The 22,896-nt window shown below is 35.2% G+C and overlaps 1 protein-coding gene across 2 annotated transcripts in view; it reads right to left on the bottom strand.

The window, feature by feature from the left end:
* Window positions 1–22,896, bottom strand: part of Con (leucine rich repeat protein connectin) — a 297,063-nt gene that overhangs the window by 120,329 nt on the left and 153,838 nt on the right. The window lies entirely within an intron of this gene.

Below are 22,896 nucleotides of genomic sequence, written 5' to 3'. Positions count from 1 at the left end.
CAAGAAGAGGTAAAGACAGCACCTAGCACCTTGTAGGAAGAACACGTACCCGACGATTGGAATCTGAGCATCCTGTGCTCCGTCTACAAGAAAGGAGCTTTGATCCATATTACTCGGGGGCAAAAATGACTCTCTGACCTATGTCCCTAACATATTTTGCAGCATATATATGTTTTCAACAGTCCCTAACTAAACATATGTTTGGGTCCGATATATATGTTTGGTCGCAAACAAATATTTGTTTTGGGTGAAAACAAATATATGTTTGGGTGCAAACAAATATATGTTTGGGCGCAAACAAGTATTTGTTTTGGGTGCAAACAACTATATGTTTGGGTGCAAACAAATATTTGTTAGGATGAAATATAAATACAAACCCAAAAGCCACAAAAAATACACACACATTTTTAAATTGTGGTGGTTGTTTCTTTTATTGAAATGCATAGAAATATCAAACCCAAAAGCAAAAATAGACGCGTAGGTACATACAAAATTCCAAATACAAGAAACACACAATGGACTTCAATGAAAGAAAAAATTTAATAACTTATAAAAAAGCAGAAGTAAAAAAGATAAACAAATAAAAACTATTAACTGTAAAATATAGAACATCCTTTAACACTTCTCGTTAGTTGTGAAATTGACATCATCAACGGGAAACCGGAATCAAATAATTATATAATGTAACAAGTAAGCAAAGGCTATAGTCGGACGGGGCCGATCATGTGATACCCTACACCACAACTTCTAGGAATTAGCTATGTGCAACCACTTCGCACGCTGAATGTCCGGGTATGATTCCCAGGCATAATACCCCTTTGTAATGCTGCCGATATTTCCTGAGTATTTCAGCCATGAACAACTTCTTAACAAGTGGCAACTTAGGACACGCCTTCCGGATTCGGCGATAAAAAATACGTAACATAGCAGTTTTGTGATTTTCAGGGCATTTCGAAAATAGTTCATTGTGGTTATATACGTATTTTATACCGATAGAAATAATAATGAATAGAAATTCAAATAATTTGCATGCAAACAATTTTATAAATACCAAATTATTCATATTCAATTACACACCAACTAAGATATTATAAATCAGCTCCACTAACGGTGATATACCCTCAGCATCTGACCATAAAAGAAACAAACACAGTAATTATGCCGTATAAAAAAAAAAAAAAAATATATATATATATATATATATATATATATATATATATATATATATATATATATATATTTTGTATTTTGTAGGTATTGGAATGTAAGGCTATACCAAACCAATTGTAGTAAGCTAACTTCTGATTTTTGAAAAAGTTTAAGAATATTTTTTGTCGGAAATTTTGGACTATTATCTCAGGAAGTATGGACTTACTCCGGAAAAATTTTACCGTTGCAAAAGGTACCGTGAAAAGAACCTTCTTCAAAAAATTCAAATAGATCCGAGACTGGACCTCAAACTGCACTTTTCCCAAATCTTGTGTAGGAGGTACTCGAAGGACGGGACCGATATAGTCCATATTCCAACCTGATGCATTACTGGATGAAAGGATGTGCAAAGTTTGGACGAATCAGAAAATTAGTTAGGTTTTTTGCTCGTTTTTCAGGGTTTCTTGGACCTTTTCGGCCATAATCTCTGGAGGTATGGACTTGCCATTGCAATTGTACCATCGTTAAATTAAATTTCACTTTTCCAAATTTTGTGTGGGAGGTACTCGAAGGGGTGGACCGATATAGTCTTACCCGATCTATATCTGGAACGAATAATATATGGAAAGTTTGGACCAAATTGATTTCGCACTTCGACAGTTATCGTTCACACAATTTTTCAGAAAAATGTTGAACTTTTGTGGGGGATGTGCCCGAAGGAGTGAACCAATATAGCCCATATCCGAAATTAAACTAAGTTTGGGCAAAAACTTACGAAGTCCAAAATTTGGTTCGAATCGGTATATCCGTTCGGGAGTTATCGTGCGCACCAGCCAGCTAGACAGTAAGAGAGACCGATGAACGTACAGGGCTAAATCGACTCCAAATAGTTTGAAACGAATTTCGTCCAAACATACTTGGGGTCTAAAACCATTTTTTCGATGGGCACATCTTTGGTCGTATTTTGTATATATTGTGTTAACCTAAAGGCTGAGGGTATAAAATAGGTGGTGAAGCGACCATATGCTGCAATATTTGCATAAAATTCGATTGGACAACTGAACGGAAAATTTCTGACTTGATTGAGACAATTTGTAGCATGAGAGGAAATTGTGGTTCTCTACACAAGACCCATTATATATTAGGCAGTAGGCCCGTTATCCAGCAGACACATTATTGCAGTTCGCATCAGAGGAAATATCAGTATTTATTTTTCCATATCTAGGCTACTTTGCCGGTATATGTCATCCAGGAATAAAAATATGGACCAAAAATAAAATTTGTATATTTCATTGTATGTATATTACAAAATTAATGGTCAATTTCACCCGCTAAATAATATCGGATCATCATCCAAAATTGTAGGCATCTTCTTCGACTTAAACCCTTACCTCGTGCAAAATTTCGTGACTATTGAGCTATAATTGCGACCTCTAGCGTGTTTGTGATAACACTAAAAACAAAAAATTGGATATATTAGGCTGTAACTCTATTATCTGATCATGTACATCAACATAATTGACATCAATGGAAAGGTCAAGAGATCGTCTTCAAAGTATAGCTTACTTGCCCGGAATGTCTCTACCAGGAATAAAGATATAAGATGTATATTAAAAATGTTCACAAATTTCACACAAAAGTTCTGGTCCATTTAACCCTCTAAATATTATCTGATCGCCAACTCATGTTGCAAGCTTCTTCTTTGTCATATACTCTTACCTTATTTAAAATTTCGCGTTGATCAGACCATTATTGCGACCTACAGAGTCGCTACAAAATTGGATGAAAATTATATTTTTGGTCCATTTCACCCGCTAAATATTTCTCGATCATCACCAATAAGAATAGGGATCTATTCTGACCTGAACCCGACCTCCGTACAAAATTTCGTGACGATCGGTCCATAATTGCGGCCTGGAGCGTGTTTACAATTTATAATGGACAGACGGACTGACGGACACACATCTCAAAATCGCTTTATCTCGTCGAGATATGAAGATTGGTATACCACATTGGGGGTCTCCGACGAATATTTCGCGGTGTTACATGAATTTTTCCCAAAACAAACTTATAATACCCTTTCCACATTGTGGTGTAGGGTATAATAATTAGGTGCATTCGTTTTTCAAATATATGCATTTAAATTAACAAATGTATTATTGTTATTATAATAATTGTTCCACCAACATTCCATACGGGACAAGGGAGACTTCTCTTATATCAATGAGTGCACCCCCCGATTCATATTAGCTCAATGATATGGGACCTTCTGTTTATCGCCGAGTCCGAACGGCGTGTCTCAAGACACCACTTGTAGAGAAGTTCTCCATTGCTGAAATACTCAGAAAATGTCGTCAACATTACTGAGGGTATATTGCCACCGTTGAAAATTTGATGTTGACTGGCCGGGGAATCGTACTCACGACTTTCAGCGTGTAAGGCGGGTGTCCAACAAAATATTTCAATTTACCTTTTTGAATCAGTAATAAAATTTCAATTTATATTGGGCATTTGATTTACTAAAAAGCACAATTACTTAAGGAAAATACTGATTTATTTACTAAGTTTACCGTCTTCACTTAACGATTGTCTTGAACAAAATGAAGAAAGTGTTCTCTGCCCTTCTCACAATAAGATCAATAATAATTCATACGATTTTTTCTTCTCCTCTTCGCTTGCTAGGTTAACTGTGAGTTTCAGAAAAAGAACGCATGTGGAAGAATAAATCGCAACAACAACAACACATAAAGCAAAAACAAATTGTTTTCACACTCCCGTCATGGCTTCTGCGTCTTCTATTGCACCACACACGCAGCTCTCTCAACCTATGAAAAATATGTTCTAACATAAAAAAATATGTTGGTACCAAACAAATAAAATTTACAAATGTTTGGGCTTGAACAACAGTGACAACTTTCAGAAGAAAGAATAGCAAAGATGTAAATTGCAACAACAACACATAAAGAAACAAAAGCGTTTTGCCGCATACCACATACACACCACCAAAGCAAAAACAAACCTTTTCATCCCCCCGTCATCGCTTCTGTTCTATTGCACCATACACACAACTCGTTATTATAAAAAAGCGAGAACCCCGTTGTTACGCTCTCTGACCAAATTCCACTCTGGACGCATAAAAATATGTTGTAACATAAAAATGCGTTGTAACATTAAAAAATATGTTGGTTCCCAAACAAATAAAATTGAGATATTTTGTGAAATGTTGCAAATATATATTCTTTTGGACACAAACATGATATGTTTTAATCCAAACATATATATGTTTGCAACCATTGCCCAAAGATATATTTGTTTGGATCCACACAAATTTCTGTCATATATTTTTCTGCGTGTACTTATAAAATAGTGCAGTGTGGTGGAAGAAATACCTAAGAACGCCTTCCTCTCTCGGTATATAACATGGAGATCTTGGATTATCAGTTCACACACGGTTTTAAGATTTTCTGGCACAGCGGCCGTTTTGGATGGCTTTCTCTACCTTAGTCTCTGAGAGAGTGCATCGGGCACGACTGAGTTCATTAACCCAGTTTTTCACAATGCTAGTATGTTGTTTCATCGCCATACAAAGATTTAATTTCATCGATGCACTCTTGCCTTGATAATCCACGTCGAAAGTTGTGAAAAATTATCGAACCAAAATGTTCACAAGTAAATTCCATTTTTTTGGCAAATTGATTTTTTCAAGTCACAGTTACAATACAACACATGGTCGTACGTCCAACCGGGTACAGACCACGTTTATGCCATGATGCAATAAGAAGGTGGCCCTGTAATTCCAGATGATGTTGCCATCATTGTCAAAATACATTTTTGTTAAAAAAATGAGAAATATTTCAGTTCAACCAGAATTATAATTCTACAACTCCTATATTTGAATTGTGCCAACAATATTTCGCAGCTTTATTCATTTTTGTGCATTCCTCGCTACAAAAACTTTTAACACAAAAGAAGATCATGGATGGATTTTGCTTTCTTGGTATTCTTACTAAATTAACCTTGGTTTCTTACTAAATTATCCTTGGAAATTTCAAATTTTTCAATAGAAATGTCAAGGGGTAACATGTAGTGTTGCTTATGTTGTAGCCCTCGTATTACCTGCGCTAATGTATGGTTCTTGCGCCAGCAGATAAGGCAGTGTTTGGTGTGTTTGAGAGAAAAATTCTTGAAAATTTACATCTTTTCTTAGTTTGGCTTATGAGAGAAATGTCCTGTGTAAATGTTCACTGAGCACCATAGGAACGTCCTGTGTTTTAAAACTGTAATGGAACGTCCTGTGTTTTAAAACTTGACAAGATATATATGCAGTACTTAGAAATTTATTTGTTTCCGCTTTTGTAAAAGCAGGTAGAGTTCTACTTAGCGCCCACATACATATTGTAGGTACTTGTCAAACTTAATATTATTTCCATTTATGTTTTACTAACTCACCGCTTTTATCCAAAAGTATTAAAATCGTTCTTAAGCTTTCCATTTGTTGGTAATTTTTCCTCTCAATTTTCGCACATCTACGCTATGAGGTAAATTCATGGGGCTGTAGTAAAACTGGGTGACTCTTCTTTTACCATTTAATAATCATCAGTGTGCTTCAGTTTTGAGTATCAGAAGCATATTAAGCTTTTTGTTTGTCCTCAAAGGCATATTAGTGCACATGGATGAGTTTGGCAAGTAAACTATTTAAAAAAGCGACTTCAAGTACTTATGTGTGCTATGAATTGTTTCAGAAGCTACAGACTAACAAATATATACGAGTATCATATGAATGTTGAAGAATTCAAAGAAAACAGTTTGAAACTTTACTTTAAGGGGTTATCCCCAGTCATAAAGACTGTTTCAAGTTTTTTCTCCAGTATTTGTAACATATATTTTGTTCATTTTCATCACATTTTTATCTACTTGTGGTATTTTCTTTTTTGTAACAAACGCTGTTTCTAAAAAAGCGCTTTGCCGTGCTCAATCTGTCTCGAAAACGGCTGGAGTGATAATCATATACTTTTGTGGGCTCATTAAGTACATTAAAATCTTGTCTGTAAAACAAAGAATTTTAAAATTATTTTTTAAACAATAATTTTTAAAAAAGTAAAAATTGCAATTTTTAACAAGAAATTGTGCACTTTTTTGGTAAAACTTAATTTTTATACCCTCCACCATAGTATGGAGGGTATATTAAGTTTGTCATTCTGTTTGTAACACACCGAACTAATCATTTGCGACCCCATAAAGTATATATATTCTTGATCAGGATAAAATTCTAAGACGATCTAGCCATGTCCGTCTGTCCGTCTGTCTGTCCGTCTGTCCGTCTGTTGTAATCACTCTAGCGTCCGCAATAATTGAGATAGAGTGCTGAAATTTTGCACGCGAGGATCTTTTTTCTATAGGCAGGTCAAGTTCGAAGATGGGCTATGTCGGTCCACTCTTTGGTATAGCCCCCATATAACGGTACCTCCGGATTTGAGGTATTTTGACGTTCTTCGCCACATTTGCAGACCGAATTAACTATAATTTGGCACTTAGGGTTCCTAGTGATCAACAAACTTGTATCCCAAAGGATATGGGCATAGGTCTATGTTTTGGTATAGTCCCCATATAACGGTACCTCCCGATTTTCGGTATTTTGAGAATTTTAGCCACAATTTTTAACCGAACTATCTGCAATTTGACATTTGAGGTTCTCAGTGGTCATGAAACATCTCCACTAAACATCGTCAACATAGGTCCATGTTTTGGTATAGCCCCCATATAACGGTACCTCCCGATTTTCGGTATTTTGAGAATTTTAGCCACAATTTGTAACCGAACTATCTGCAATTTGACATTTGAGGTTCTCAGTGGTCATGAAACATCCCCACCAAACATCGTCAACATAGGTCCATGTTTTGGTATAGCCCCCATATAACGGTACCTCCCAATTTTCGGTATTTTGAGAATTTTAGCTACAGTTTTTAGCCGAAATAGCTGTAATTTGACATTTGAAGTTCTCAGTGGTCATAAAACATCTCCAACGAAACATCGTCAACATAGGTCCATGTTTTGGTATAGCCCCCATATAACGGTATCTCCCGATTTTCGGTATTTTGAGAATTTTAGCTGCAATTTTTTACCGAACTAGCTGTAATGATCGGTATTTTAAGAATTTTAGCTACAATTTTGTCTATTAAAAAATAATCGTTTGGTATATCCCCCCGTATAACTGTACCTCCCGATTTTCGGGAATTTTCAGTGGTCACGAAATTTCTTCACTAAAATTCGTCAACATGGGTCCATTTTTGAGGGTCTACATTGTTTTGATGAAACTACCCTCAATTTGACTCTTGAAGTTCCCTGCAGCTATAAAACTTTTCCGCCAAAAAATTTAAAGATAGGTTGACTCTTTGATATAGCCCCATAGGTGGTACCTTTCACCTAGCTGTACACATTTTTTAGATTGGATTAGATAACACTGTGCAACAAAATGGAGGTGAAAGTCTGGGGCACGGAAAATTCCTTTATTATGTACCCCAAAGGACAGATCCGCCGTGAGTCGAACTTCCGCGTTATGGCGTGATGAAATTTTTGTTAGAGACCCTGAGGGCCATCAGGAATTAGCTTTATATCTTTGTTCACTGTTGCCTAAGTGCTCTACAAAAACAACAAACAAAGATATAATGCTAATTCATGATGGCTTACAGGGTCTCTTGCAAAAACTTCATCACGCCATAACACGGAAGTTCGACTCCCGGCGCATCTGTCCTTCGGGGTTTTTAATATACACACACCAAGGGCTTTCATCTCCAAAAGGAATTATCTCTGCCCCAACATTTGTGTTCACTGTGTAATTTAAGCAATAGTGGGAGACAGTAGGATTATATCCATTGTCGAAAAGTTGTTTCACCTAAAATTGTAAAAGGACCCTAAATTTTCCATTTAAATTAAGACTATTTTATGGTGGAGGGTATAAAAAGTTCGGCCCGGCCGAACTTAACGACTTTTTACTTGTTTAAATTCAGCCCTCTAATGACAAGATGTTGATGTAGGTAATAAGCCTCCATAAAGATATGATAATCGACATTGCCATGTTCTTGCTACAGTGGCTAGTGGGGGTAACCCCTTAAAGGCTAAGATACAGACATGTTAGCAGCATGTAAAGGCAATGTTCGTTTGTTTAGAAAAAATCCATTCCCTTTGTACTGTACATACATGATACATTCCGAGAACTCAAATGCTTCTTGTTTTATCTTTTACTCTGGTATTTCAATAAGTATGAATGTTACTGAACCGCAAAATCACTTAAAACGCAAGCATGTCAAATATTTTCTATGATTTCCAATGAAAAAATTACATATTTTCTTCAATGCATTTTAGGAATTCTTTATATGTATTTATATACTGCCGAACAGAAAATGTTAACGTCTGAGAAATCTGAGGCCCTGAGGGCCATCAGGAATTAGCTTTATATCTTTGTTCACTGTTGCCTAAGTGCTCTACAAAAACAACAAACAAAGATATAATGCTAATTCATGATGGCTTACAGGGTCTCTTGCAAAAACTTCATCACGCCATAACACGGAAGTTCGACTCCCGGCGCATCTGTCCTTCGGGGTTTTTAATATACACACACCAAGGGCTTTCATCTCCAAAAGGAATTATCTCTGCCCCAACATTTGTGTTCACTGTGTAATTTAAGCAATAGTGGGAGACAGTAGGATTATATCCATTGTCGAAAAGTTGTTTCACCTAAAATTGTAAAAGGACCCTAAATTTTCCATTTAAATTAAGACTATTTTATGGTGGAGGGTATAAAAAGTTCGGCCCGGCCGAACTTAACGACTTTTTACTTGTTTAAATTCAGCCCTCTAATGACAAGATGTTGATGTAGGTAATAAGCCTCCATAAAGATATGATAATCGACATTGCCATGTTCTTGCTACAGTGGCTAGTGGGGGTAACCCCTTAAAGGCTAAGATACAGACATGTTAGCAGCATGTAAAGGCAATGTTCGTTTGTTTAGAAAAAATCCATTCCCTTTGTACTGTACATACATGATACATTCCGAGAACTCAAATGCTTCTTGTTTTATCTTTTACTCTGGTATTTCAATAAGTATGAATGTTACTGAACCGCAAAATCACTTAAAACGCAAGCATGTCAAATATTTTCTATGATTTCCAATGAAAAAATTACATATTTTCTTCAATGCATTTTAGGAATTCTTTATATGTATTTATATACTGCCGAACAGAAAATGTTAACGTCTGAGAAATCTTAAATGGAGTTAAATCAAACTTTTATTCTTTAATGGCAAATTAAATAAAGGAGGTATTTACGCATGGTCCAAATAGAAGGTCATCCAAAAAGACAAACTGATACCTCCATTTCCTATCAAAATATATTGTCGTAGTTTGATATTGACCGAAAAATCATATGTAGTTACACATAAAAAATTATCAAAACAAATTTTGGTTATTTTAACTAAATGTTATTTTTTTGAAATATCGCGAATAAAGAATTTTTCTACAATTATATGTGTGTTTTGGGATGTTTATTTTTGTGTGATATAAAATAATCAAAAATAAATAAACATTTTTTACTTACTAAATGAACAATTTTTTCTGCAACTTTTCCTTTATATAACTGTCAAATTTTGAAACTTTTGTAATAATTATTACAAATTATCGAGTACGCAGACACACTTATTAATAACAAAATCAAGAGGAAATACATAATTTTTATTCGCAAGAAGAACTTTTGACAACAAATGAAGATGCAGAGTTGAATTTTTTTGAATTTGCCTTTTGGGTGACCTTCTTGTTGGGCTACGGAAATTACGAAAGATACAAGGTACCAACCAAGGCTCATTTATATAAGTATAAGTGACAATCAGCTGTATTTTTACTTTTTTTTGTAAATTTGGTTTTCAAAATGTAATAGGGTCTACTCATGAAATTTGGAATTTCGAAATTTGCTACAATAAAATACTTTTTTTCATCCCAATCGTGTAATAAAAATTACCTTCAACTGTTATGAATGCTTTATATTTACATTTTGATTCAAATTTGTTCTATTTTAGAAGATATTCAAAATGTATTTAGGTTTTTGCGCAGAAAATTTTTAGAACAACCCTACTATTTTTTATATAATTTTTAATAACAACAATGTTGTTTTTGTAAATTTGTTAGTTCTTGTACTTCAGCATCTACCTTATATAAATGTGTCTTGATACCAACCAACATCATAATCTTATGATTATTGGGTTTGTGTAAATAGTCTTCGATCAGTTACAAACTTAAGGTATACACTTATGTACTATGGAACATAGCGTAGGTTATAACGAGGGCTGCACAAAAACATCTTTGCCTTTGCGACATTGCGTGTTGTTTACAGTGTCTTGAAAAAATAAAAAAAAATCAAACCAAAAAATAGAATTTACTTGTGAACATTTTCGTCCGATCAAGGGTACGTCGATTTGATCTTCGCATATCGATCAATCGTGCCGCTAAAAAACGAAGGTCAAAAATGGTAGTTCTGCCAGAAAAAAGTTAAGCCATGCGTAAACGAATAATGCGAGATCGCCATTTTATATATATAGTGAGATAAAGGTATCTTTGGGCATTTATTCCGCCAACTAGCATTTGATATTGCATGAATACCTGTAGTGCGATTCTCTAACACATTTTTTAAGTTATCGACAAAAATCGGCAACATTAAAACGCAAAATTATGAATGAAAAATTCAAATAAAAGTTAACAACACTGTTGCTATCGGTAGAACTTTAATTTTACCGACATTTGTCGGTAACTCAAAAAATGAGTTAGAGAATCGCACTACATCCAAATTGTTATACCGAAATGGCAAAAAATTGGTATTTTGTCTTCTTTGGGGCTACACGACTTTACATTAGAAAAACTAGCCGATAGCCTTAGATGCTAGTGCTATTTTTTATATAATTTTATTGTAATTTTTAATTATAATAAATATTTGAAAAAAAACTAGAAATTTGTTGTTTTGATATTGCACCATAGAACGGTACCGTAGATTTTCTGTATTTTCAAGGATAAACGGTATTATCCTAGAGGCATGGATAAAATTCGGTATATTGTCTTTGATGGGGATATGCAACACTCCAGCGGGGAATTGTCGGTATGGGTCTACGGTTTGATATAGCACCCAATAGAATGGTATCTCCGAATTCAAAATGTCTGAAATTTATCTCTTAGTGTTCGTTGGGGGTACAAAACATTCCAGCAGAGAATGATGGACAAGTTTTCATATATAAAGTCTATTCGTTTCCCCGTTTAGCTATAAATCGCAGTAAAAACTAAGCTATTATCCCCAACGATTTAAATGATTTAATCATTTCTAGGTAAAATATCGTTGGAATACATTACATGCCCCAAGGGACTTTCTCCCTGATTTGAGGGCTAAAGAACTAATTCCTTTACAGGAAAGGAACAGGCAACAACAAATTTTCGCGGAACTAGGCTACCCAACAATAACGTTAAAATACTGCTGCTTATCGTAGCCAGTCATCAATGTTTGAACGATGGGAATAACTGTGTTAACACTGGCTATCTAAAAAGTCAAAATTTGAACAACATAATTTGTCTTATGTATACACCAATTACTAATTCTAAGAATGAAAACTTCAATGAAATAAATAAGAATCTAATGCTCAAGATAGGAAAAATATATTGGTGTCCGGATTATCGAGGTAAGAAAAATATGTGATGTCCGGTTTACAGAGTCTACAATGTAAAAAATTCTACCGCGTTGTCCGGATTAACAAGTGTCCGGATTATCGAGACTATACTGTAGTTCATTTAATTTAACGATTACGTCGATCATTCTTGGTTGCTGTTTATTCGCTGCAATTTATTTATATGTCAATTCATCCACCAAACCATTAAAACATTTCGGTCTCGCAACTATTTGGAACGAATGAAACAAAAAGAGCGACGAAAGAGAATGATTCGTTCAACTATTTCGATTTTGGAACTATTTAGAATGGAAAGAACGAAAAAAGGGAAAGATTCGTTCTCGGAACAATTTGGAACTATTTAAAGGAACATATTCATTTTGGGAAAAGGAAATAGAAAGATCGATCCGCTTCGGGAACTAGTGTAACATGATATACATTTCGGATTCTGAATAGGTAGAAAATACTAGTATGGATGTCTCATTGGTATTAGAACTTGTTTAAATGGAAACGATAAAGCGGAGGAACTTAGTACTTTCTTAAACGAAAGGAAACTAAAATGGCCGGGACGAACTTAACGCCGTTTTTATTTGTTTCTCGGGTATACTTATTAAAATACATACTAATACGTGAGTTCTTATCCCGTATTAATCCCAATTGCATTTTCGAAGCACTAACTCTTTTCAAATGTTCGCAGGATCTAAACATTCTGTAAAATATCGTTTACAATTTATTTTTATATCCTTAATAAAAAACCGGCAATTAGATCTGCAACTAGTAGTTCAACAGTTTCCGTTTTAAATGAAGTTTCGTTTAATTTCTCTTTTGAGATTTCAGATCAAAGTAAAACTTACGTTCCAGTATACATTTGAATTTGTTAGAAGCACCCGACCATGTAGGTAAACCCAGAATTTGGTCGTCTTTTTCTATTTCTTTCTTTGATACATACCAAAAACCAATTTTCAACATGACTTTTGTGGTATGTATTTGTGTTGATTTCACAAACTCCGCCTCAGATCAAACAAAAGCATCACATGGAATGAATCTATGTACCATCATGTTCGACTCGATGCATTTGTAGATATATTTGACACAATTTCAATTTATCAATAAAATAGTGCGGTGACCAAAAACGGACAAAAAATACAATATAGCTGACAAAAGACAGGCGTGTTTGACATATTTTCACTTGTCGTTCAATACGACAACATTCATCAGAAATTTATAGATGTAGAGAAAAATGGTCATTGTGAGTGTCTTATCTGCGATAACATACGACAAAGTTCAACAACATCAATCATTTTATGTTGAAAACACATATAGACAAGCATATGTATGTGCATTTATGTGGTATGGTTGTTTGCCCTACTGGTAAAATATTAGCTTTTGCAATTATGTCCATTTTATGGTTATTGTCTATATAAACAATGAAAACAAGAATTTATGAGGTATGTATCTTGGTAATGTGGGCGGGAGGAGGTATAATACATATGTACATGCATATTAAAAATAGAAACAAACAACTAACGCAGAATGAAAAGCTAAGAGTTTTATGACCCTAAAGTACGTTAAGCATAGAAATGGAATGGGTCAGGACATTTTTATGTTTATTTAAATTGAATATGCATTCTATGTTACGGTGATGAAGCGGGATAGGCAACAAGTTTATTGAATACTGTGACATAAAATGATTTTATTTAAGATGGGAATTTTTAAAAAATTCTACACTACACATTTAAATATATGTACCAATATATAGGATTCCTTCATATTGAGCATCAGCCAAATATATATTTTTAGCACGCTTATTTGATGGGAACATAGATTTTAAATACCATATTGCTGCAAACTCTGTTTAATCTCTCTGGCTCTTCGATATTTGATATGAGATATTATCGTAGTGGCGCTACAAATTGCCAAATCTCTATGTTCCTTCTGGAACGATGGCATCTTGTTGAAGATAAAATAGTTTTGTATGATATATAAAATTACAGGTTAGTGGCAAGTCGTCGAAGAATCGCTTTCAAGCAAAGATGTGATAGTGCAGGGGTTCCACGGAACCCCCTTTTGTGTCCTATGCTCTGCAATATTTTCGTCAGTGACATGCCTAATCAACCTTGTGAAAGCTTACAGTACTTATATGCTGATTAGGTCATCTGGGCCACTTCTGAACCAACGAGGGCCAGAAGGCTTGAGGTTTGACTCAACGCTTACCTTAAGGTTCTGCAGCGATATTTCTCTAAATAATGTTGAGAATCATGCTCAGGAATTGGCTTAATGGGAAAACCGAAGCTTGTGTACTACAGCTGGCACAAAATCGACGGCACTGACGAACTCTCGATTATTTTTTAAAAAAAATCAATATCGATAGATAGTTTTGTCTATCACAATTTTTTGTTGCACAATTTTTCGGACAAGTAAATTGTATTTTTATATAATAAAATCAGTTGTTTTTCATCCTTTATATTTGTGTGAAGTATTTGTGCAAAATGTCGACAAAAGTGCAGACATTTCCGCCATTTTATATCCAAATTTATGGTGATAATGATGATTTTTTAAATGAAATATCGAAAATATCTAATGTTGGGAATATCGATAGTTTGCCAGATCTTTTGTTACTCAAATTTCAATTCTTTGGTGTCATTCTTACGAACGGCTGGAACGGGTTGTTAATCATATCGACTTCATTTTGTATAGAGCTTAGGAAAAGCTTAGGAGATGGAAACGATCAATCCTAACCAATTATCTGGGTATATATCCATCTATTAGCGCAGGAGGGTCATTAAAAGCCATGGGTTAAAATCTTGAGGAACCTACTATCTATTAACGGAGAGCATATATTATACCTTAACACTGAAACGACATCCAAAATAATAAATTGAAAAGAGAGATCGTTGTCATCAGTTTTCAAGACATACCTAGGGCATACATACATAAGAAAGTGGTAAAGTCTCAAATACATAAGTACCTTAAGTTAGAGACACAACAACCATTGCAAATTAATTTTCAAAAAAATACATTCATTATTATTGTAAATATTAAGCTATTTGAAATTTGCAGGAAAATCGGTTCAATAGTTTTGAAGATACAATATTTAAAGAAGTGGGAGTGGACAAATGTTCTTTCCAAAGAAAACTAGGGAACTAGAAAACTTTCTGGCCTAGGCAACACGCAGTGTCGCCAGGCGTCATTTGACTTTTTTTTGAAAGTTTGACAGTTTCTAGCCTAAGCATACTCAGGACAGTTTCACACACGACCATATGTAGGGTTGTTTACAGTGACTTGAAAAACTCACTTTGAAAAAAAAAAAAATAAATGCCACAAAAACAACATCCTAATACGCCTGAAGATCGGCTTAACCACCAGTGAAACGTAGTGCAATGGTTGGATGCGTCGGACTTCGGTAGACTCCTAATTTTTCAATGTATCTCTTAGGTCATGAAAGCTCAACTCGAAAGAGAATTAATTAATTAAATAAAAATTCACTATAAATGACCTTCGCATTAATAAGGCAAAAATAAAATAATTTCAGCATGAGCCAGGCTGGGATTTGAATCTGGGTCTCCGACAACTGAGTGTCAAGGTTGCCGGCGTCTTAGCGTTCTGAGCCACCATCAACTTGTCAAAACTCTAGTAGACAATAATTGATGATAAAAAATCTTCTGATATAGAAGAGCAATTACTTACTCAACTCGAAAGAGAATTAATTAATTAAATAAAAATTCACTATAAATGACCTTCGCCATAATAAGGCAAAAATAAAATAAATGAAATTTACTTGTGAAAAATTTCTTCCGATAAATTTTCACAACTTTCGACGTTGGTAATCACGGCAAGAGTGCATCGATATGACACTCACCACAAAACGAAGGTCGTGAGGGTCGCACAAAATCGGACGTTGTGCCAGAAAAAAATAAAACCGTTCGTGAACAGATAATGCAAGATCCGTGAGATAGAGGCACCCTAGGACATTTATTCCACCAACTTACTTTTGATATTGCATGAACACCTGTTCGCAAAAATGGATTTTTATCGCTGGATCCAGTAAAATTGGTCAATCGCTCGAAAAATGGTGCAAAGAAGTTGTGAATAAAAACAATAGCGGTGCCTCAAACAACATTTATTAGATCGTCACAGACGACGAATTTTGGATCAATGCTTAGGAGCCCGAAACAAAACAGGAATCGACCGTTCGGATCTTCGAAAGCGAGCCAAATCCAATGAAAGCTGTTCATGGAAGAAGACCGATGAAGACCATCGAATAAAATGATGCCCTGTTTTGCGGCAAAACTGACCGTGTGGTGACTATACGACATGAGAAAGGTAGGACGGATAATTCTGAATGTTACACTACAATTTGTTCGCCTGAGGAATTCGAAAAACGAACAAGAGAAGATGAATCGTTCTTCATCATGACAATGGGAGCTCTTACACATCGATTCAAATTTGACCGGACAAAACGTGGAATTGATGGGTTATGCGCCGTACAGCGCTGACTGGGGATGATTTCATTTGATACCAGCACATCGCGAAAAAAAGGCGTGTCAAATGATTTTCGTCGCCAGAAAATGCTGTAAAAGTTTTCAAAAACCATGTTTTGAAGGTGTCTCAATCAAGCCACTATAAACAAACCAACCCGTGCCACGGTGCGCCTTAACTAAATTTAAATGAAAGGTGCTTACACCTGGAAAGTTTTTGCGGTTTCTGAAACTACAATGTTCATAGATGAGAAAAAGCAAAAAAAAAAAAAAAATCGCCGGAACGATTTTAAAATATATCGCGGTTAAGTTTAGTACTTTTTTTAGGTTTTCACGATTTTGCTTGGAAACTGCAAGCCCTATCGAAATGAAATTAGTGAAAATTCTCTACAAGATTGTCCTTTATGGTGATTTCGTAGTTATTACCATTTTTGATATATAGAAGTTCAAATTTAAACAATTTACCGACTGTATCTTCTCCTTATAAAACTAGGTCATGACTGCAATTTTCCAAATTAAACTTATATAACTAAAAAATGGTACAACCTAGGAAAAATTTACGAAAACCAATCTTATAGAGAATTTTCATAGCTATAAGGTTTTCCATTTCGATAAGACTTACCGTTTTCAAGCAAATCGTGAAAACCAAATAAAAAAACCTAGCAATGTGAACTGAACTTCTATATCACAAAATGGTAAACCCTAGGAACAAATCGTAACGGTCAATCCTCTGGAGAATTTTCACAGCTACAAAATGTTCTCTATTTAAAAATCCCTCCAGGGATTTTTTCTTGTTTTTGGATTTTTCTCATCTATGAACATTGCCGTTTCAGAATCCGCGAAAACTGTAACAAACAGCGAAAAAAAATCGTCATATAGAAAACAACCTAAGATAACAAAATTATAGTTTTTTATTATAGACTTTTACAAAATTGTCCAACTATGTCTGAAATTCTGACACCGGGATTATTTTCAGAAGAGGGTTCTGAATCAACTACATAATATAACAAGATGTGTTTTTTTTGCGTTTTACCACTTTTTTGAAAGTGTCCTCCTTGCAGAAAAAATATTTTTTTGCTTTAATTTTTGATTTGGCGAAGAAAATATTAAACACACAAAAGCATGTGATTTGAACTAAAAATACTTTTTCTTTAAAGATATATTCACCATATGTTGTGAAAATGTACGGAGTATGTGTTTAGTGGTCAACATTTTTGTTAATTATATCTGTAATACGTTCTAAATAGTTATTATTGCGCGGTTTATTTGGTCCTTAAAAAAAATAATATTTATAAACATCTCTTCGCGAATCAACATTTTAAACATATCAATGTTTATATACATTTTTTGGCGGATCAAAATTTTAGTTCATTATAACCTTTGGGACGGAATCAAAAAAAAAAGGAAGAATAGAATAGAGGTAGGAAGAACAAAATTTGTTCGTTATATCCGCCGTTCGTTAAAACCGTGTTCGTCTAAAATATTCTTATTAAAGCTTACTTTTAAATAGTATATATTAAAATATTTCAAACCGTGCTTATATTCGTCGATATCCACTCGTGCCTTAAAACTGGCCTGTAAATCCTAACAAATTGTAAGAAATTCTACCCGCGGTGTGACAATTTTTGTTCGTTATAATCGTGGTCATTTTAAGAAGTTGAATGTGTGTACAAATATTAAGAAAAATTTTTGGGAACACAAAATTTTGTTCGTTATAAATGTAGTTTCTTATAACCGATTTTCGCTATATCCGAATTCTACTGTGTAATTCTTTGTTTTTGGCTTATTTTTGCACCGCTATTAATTTTTGCCTTAAAAGCAGGTCAAATTGTGTTGAGACTGTTTACGTTGAAAACTTCCAAAATTCTTTCTCGCCTACGACAATGCTATTTATTTTTAAAGCTAGAGAGCTGTTCTTGGCTCAGTTAGGTCCAACACTACTGTTATTGGTCTTTAGACAGCCACAAACTGCGGGTATATCTCTATGTATGTTGCTATGAATAGCAAACAGTCAAATATATATATCATTACGACCACTGTGTTACGATTAGAAACACATTGTGTGTCATTTTACTATAAAAAATCTGGTACAAGAACTTCTAAATATTTTCCATTGTTCGTCATATATTCTAAAAAAACGTCAGAGCTGCACAATGTGTTCGTACATATGTATGTATATCTACTGTTACATCTGTGTTTGTACAATGATAGATAATAGTACACTTTAGAGACTAATTACACCGGTGATTATCTATATTTAATGTGTTTTTTCCATTATAATGACCATTTACCTCAGCATTTACACTTAAATAATTGTGCTTTTGTCCCGATTTCTGTGTGGCATTCTACAGAGTGTAATTGTTGGTCCAACTCTTTTTTTGTGTTTTCGTTTTTCTAAAGTCTCCCCTAAAAACAGACTATTATATTCTCTTACGTTTGTATGAAACAGAAAATAACGCGAAGAAACAAAAATACTTGTTGAGGTTAAAAAAGTCTGGCCTGAGAGCGCCACATTAGGGCTGTACTGTACGTACATACATATATGTTACCGACCGACAATTACAATTGCGTGTAATTATAACAAACAATAAACATGGCGCAGAGCTAAAATACTTTTTCCCGAGAATGGCATAACAACTATAGAAATGTAGGGTGTGTTAAAACACACAAATTCATGGAACTTAGTAAAAGGTGAGTAAAATAATTGTGGAAAGTCAGGAGATGACTGCTACACCTAGAACTACAGATTTTAATGCATATTTTCTTTTCTGTTTGGCATGAATAAACGGTAAACGGAAATGAACATTTTCAGCAAATACCATCTAATATTTCCTTAATGGCTATAATGTTTTGTAAGCATTAGGATTTCCAAATGCTGTTTCGAAATAGATAGTAAGAGAAGCGGAGAAGAAGGAGTTTATAATTATTTTAATTATGAAACAATAGCCAGTAAACAAAAATAGTTATATTTACTCTGATCATCGGTTTCTCAATTATCATGTTCTCTCCCAACAAAAATTTGATGAATCTGCACATGGAATGTCCGGACTCTTTAAAAGGAGGTGCAGTTTGCACACGGACGGATGTACCTTGTATGTACAAAGCTAATACAGCTGCGTTGGAATCGGACAGATGTAAAATCACCAACGATTACGAACTATATTATAGCCGCCATGAAACGCAACATGAGGTAGGCGTTGGATTTACGGTAAATCGGAAGCTTAAAATCTGTATACGAGACTTCACTCCGATTGATGAGATAATTGCCACAATCCGTATAAAAGCAATGTTCTTTAACATCAAAGTCATAAGCGCCCATGCCCCTACCAAAGAGAGTGATGAACTGACCAAGTATATATTCTACGAGCGCTTAGAGAGAGTATATGCCCATGACCATGAAATTAAGATTGTTCTGCTAAACTTGGCTGGGAAAATATATATGGTCACACGGTCGGAAAGTTCAGCAGAAACATCGGAATGCAGCGGAAAAAACTAGTAAGAACGGCTTTAATTTCCGCCGGGCCGAACTTGCTATACCCTCCACCACGAGTTGTATTAAAGTAAAATGGAACAATAAGTTTACTTTCGTTTATAAAGAGGACTAAATACCTAAGTTCGGTAAAACAATGTGATTAACCTTCAAAATACCGAAATTCGTGAGCTACCCTTCCATGGGGGTTATACTAAAACGACGATCTAGTCCTACAAATTTCTGGCGGAAAGTTTTTAGACTCAAAGAAGACTAAATACCAAATTTCAGCCATTTCCCTGCGATAATGAGGCTAAAACCATCAAAATACCGATAATTGGGCGGTACCGTTCTATGGGGGCTATATCAAAACGTCGATCTATACCAACAAATTTCTGGCGTAAAGATTTTAGACTCAAAGAAGACTAAATACCAAATTTCCGATATTTCAGTAAGATAATGAGGTTAAAACCTAAAAAAAACCGTAAATCAAGAGGTACACTTTATAACCCCATGAAAGATTAAATAACAAATTTCAGTCATATCGGAGGAATATTGACGTCACATCTTTCAAAATTACGAAAATCGGGGGCTATATCGAAACGTGGTCCTATACCGACGAATTTCAGTCAGAAAGGCTTCTACCTCCAACATAGAATAAATACCAAATCTCAGCCATTTCGGTGGGTTGTTGTGGCCACAACATTCAAATGGAAAGTTCTATATCTCAAATGTGGACTAAATACCAAATTTGAGCAATTTCGGAGGAATATTTAGGCCACGACCTTCAAAATACCGAAAATCGGGAGGTACCGTTCTTTGGGGCCTATATGAAGGAGTGGGCCCATACCAACAAAATTCTACCCCTAACGAAGGGTAGGTACCAAATTTCAGACATTTCGGTGTAATAATGAAGCTGAAATCTTCAAAATACCGAAAATCGGATGGTACCGTTCTATGGGGGCTATGTCAAAACGTGGACCGATATAGCCAATTTGAAATAACAAACATCCTAGGAGTAATAGAAACTTCTATACCAAATTACAAAGCTCTATCTTAAAAATTGCAAGCTCTATCTTGATTTCAACAGACGGACGGACAGATGAACGGGGTTATATCGACATAGAATTTTACCCTGATCAAGAATATATACTTTAAAGGGTCTCCGATGAATATTTCGATGTGTTACAAACGGAATGACAAATTTAATTATACCCTCCATATTATGGTGGATGGTATAATTGATTGACGTGCATACTCCGCTAAAATGACCCGAAGAAAAGTACACTCACTTCTCTATACTTGGGTACCAAAAATCAACATACTACTACATACTCTGGGTTTTTATACCCTCAGCATTTATGCTAACGAGGGTATATAAACATTCATACGGGCAAAACGTGCCTCATCGAAATAATGGTTTTAAACCCCAAGTATGTTTGGATGAAATGTGTTTCAGACAATGGAGTCGATTGAGCAATGTCCGTCCGTCTGTCTGTCTGTCTGGAGCGCACGATAACTCTCGAACGGATCAACCGATTCGATCCAAAATTTGGCTTTCGTAATATTTTGTCCAAACTTAGTTTAAGTTCGAAGATGGGTTATATCAGTCTCCTCCTTCCGGTACCTCCCCCACAAAAGTTCTAAAATGTTCGGAGTTGTTCCATACTTTGCAAATTGTTAAATATCTACCAGACTTAAATGAGGTTCCAATATGGACTCAATCGGTCCACTCCTTCGGGTACATCCCACACAAAATTTGGGATAAGTTCAGTTTAGGACCTGCTCTCGAATCGCCTTGATTTTGGTTTTAGCAACTTATATCCACTGTCTCCATACGACGGTACAAGTCTCATCAGGAACAAGTCCACACTTCCTGAAAAATAGCCTGAGTGTTGCAAAAAAAAACCTATGACACCGTTTGAGGTGGTTGGAGCGCAAGAGAATTCTCGAACGGATCTGCCGATTTGGTCTAAAATTGGGCCTTAGTAATATTTTGTCCAAACATAGTTTAAGTTCGAAGATAAGCCATATCGGTCCACTCCTTCAGGTACCTCCCCCACAAAAGTTCAAAAATGTTCGGAATTGTTCGTACGGTAACTCTTGAAGGGAGTGGCCGAATTGGTCCATACTTTACACATCTTAATATATCTATAGGTATAGATGTACCTCCCACACAAAATTTCGGCTAAGTTCACTTTAAGACCTGTAATCGAATCACTTTGATTTTTGTTGAAGCAACTTGCATTCGCTGCCTCAATTACGACGGTAAAATTTTTTCAGTGGCAAGTCCATATTTCTTGAGCAAACAGCCCGAATGGTGTAAAAACCCCCTATGGCACCATATGTAGTGGCTGGAGATCCACTCCCATAATGGTCAATGTCGATACACTTCTAATCAACATTTTTGTCGGTTCATACATCCAAAATTTTCAATATACACAGGCTGAGGGTATGTCTCTGTCGGCAAAGCTGACTGATACTTTTTTACTTGTTGTTGAAGCAACTTCCATTCGCTGCCTCAATTACGACGGTAAAAGTTTTTTTTAGGGGCAAAAGTCCATACTTCCTGAGAAAACAGTCCAAAAGGTGTAAAAACCCCTATGGCACAATATGTAGTAGATGAGGGGCACGATTACTCTCGAACTGATCAACCGAATGGCCAAAATTTGGCCATTGTTCGAGGTTCGAGGATAGGCTATACCGGTCTCCAACTTCTGGTATATCTCTGTCGGCAATGCCGACTGATACTTTTTTACTTGTTTTTGTAAAATTTTCGAACAGAGAACAAAGGTTACAAATGCTCCATTCGGAAAATTGTAAATATTGGCCCATGTTTTGAAAAGAACAGCGATGCCGCCGCATATGGCTATGACTAACTATCAGTTAAGGTATTGTGTTCCTGCAATGAATAAGAGGAAGAGTTTACTTTCATAACGCAAGGGATACTAATTGTTCCCATTCACTTCAATACTGTTCGTGGTGGAGGGTATAAAAAGTTCGGCCCAGCCAAACTTAACGGAGTTCTTACTTGTTTTTTTTTACATTTTAATCACAATAACATACTCGTAGTAATTATGTTGAAAATCGCTTAATAACTTTTTGAT

The sequence above is a fragment of the Musca autumnalis genome, unplaced genomic scaffold (genome assembly GCF_047663935.1).
Source record: "Musca autumnalis isolate F117 unplaced genomic scaffold, ASM4766393v1 scaffold_4, whole genome shotgun sequence".
Lineage (NCBI taxonomy): Eukaryota > Metazoa > Arthropoda > Insecta > Diptera > Muscidae > Musca > Musca autumnalis.
The sequence above is the reverse complement of the archived record's forward strand: the minus strand, read 5'-3'. Positions and strand labels throughout refer to the sequence as shown.